Genomic DNA, 1,931 nt, shown 5'->3' with positions numbered 1-1,931 from the left:
CGCTCCAATGTTTTCGTAATATTTTTCTAATGTCTGCACTATCATTGGAAAAAGTGGTAATAAAATTGAGGGTATGAGGATTGTCACTTGGTACAATTTGTTTCGGTTTCAGAAAAATTTCCTGAGTTAAAGTACTTGCACGTGTACAGCTTCATTCGTGAGACAGGAGGGATAACCTTTTTTGTGGAATCTGTCACTTAAAATTCTGCTTTGTAGTGCATAATCTGAATCGTTAGTGCAATTTCGCCTAATGCGTTTGTACTGCCCAAAAGGAATATTTATAAGCCATTTTTTAAAATGATTACTCTTAAAATCAAGATAGCTATTGCTGTCCACAGGTTTGAAAAAAGTCTTTGTCTTTATGTTTCTCTCTTGGTCATGAAAAATTATTATATCGAGAAACTCTGCATTATTATCAACAATGTTATCGGCAAATTCTAATCCCCATGTGTTATTGTTTAGGTCTGAGATGAAGGTTTTAGCACTCTGTGTACTTCCTTTCCAGACAATGAAAATATCATCTATATATCTTTTGAAGGTTACACAGTTGACGAATAAAGGATGTGTGTAAATGAATTTTTCTTCGAATAGGCCTACAAATAGATTGGCGATATTTGGGGCGAATTTACTCCCCATCGCCGTACCCTTTTTGTGTTTCCCTTTTGGGTTTCTCTAGGAGAAAATTTTGTTGTTGATCAGACATAGAAGGATCTTTACTGAGGAAATGAGCTACCGCATCCCTACCTAAATCATGTGCGATGTTCGTGTAGAGAGATGTTATATCCATTGTGATGAAATGGTAATCTTCATTCCACTGTATGGGTAATATGTGTTTAATAAGATCTGCTGTATCCAAAATGAATGATTTTAGAGTTTTTACATATTTCTAAAGGAAGATGTCTACGTAATGTGAAAGATTCGCTGTGAGGTAATCAATCCCAGAGATAATGGGCCTCCCAGGTGGTTTTTCTGTGTTTTTATGAACTTTTGGTAAGTAATAAAATAAGGCTGTAACTGGTTCCTCAATTCTTCGATATAATAACTCTTTCTCATTCAATACGCCTTCTTTATGGCCCTTATCTAGAAATTTGTATAAAGATTCTTTGAATTGTCTTGTTGGATTAGCATCTAGTTTGTGATAGAATAACGGGTCTGACAAAAGTCTATTGGCCTCTGCCACATAATCAGCCCTATCTAGAAGCACTATTCCCCGCCCCCTTTGTCAGCACTCTTAATAACCAGATCCTGGTTGTCAGATAGATTTTTAAGGTGAGGTTATTGTTGCGACATTTTTAAAAATTTGTTAAAATTGTTTTTTTTCTTTGTTTATTTATTAACTTTTTAAAGTTATAATTTATAGGGCAACTACTATGTTATCTCCACCATTTTGCAGCCCTCTAGCCCTTTACTAACCCAATTTTACATCCATTTTTGAGTTTTAAAATTTGGATCTTCATTAACTTCAATGGGGTTCATGTTCGGGTCGAAGATCAACCCGAAGTCTGGGTGCCCAACCGAATTTTGTCTCAAAATTCGTATGAATTTGTATTTACAAATGGTAAAGTTAGGTTCTAGTTCAAAATTGTGGGGTTGATTATTAATGTATCACATTCCCCTTCCCCTTCCTGCATTTCCTACTTACATGACTACTTATATGCACACGTACTGAGGTCTGTGATCTGGACTTGATTTGCGGCCTCACCACAACCTTCATAAAGGTCTACTATATGAGACCATGAAGGGGCTGAGCATACCATGTCTCTGACACTGACACCCATGCTACAAAAGAGTATAGGCCCTTCTTCACCTGGCCGTCTGCTTCGCCTTGGTTCAATAAAGTTTGAATGACATCATTGTTGCAGCATGCCTGATTATCAGATTGTAGTGAAAGTGTCTTCAGAAGGCGTGTTCTCTTTCCACATAGAGCTAGC

This window comes from Engystomops pustulosus, chromosome 10 (genome assembly GCF_040894005.1).
Source record: "Engystomops pustulosus chromosome 10, aEngPut4.maternal, whole genome shotgun sequence".
NCBI classification, from domain to species: Eukaryota; Metazoa; Chordata; class Amphibia; order Anura; family Leptodactylidae; genus Engystomops; species Engystomops pustulosus.
Note: the sequence above shows the minus strand (reverse complement) of the source record.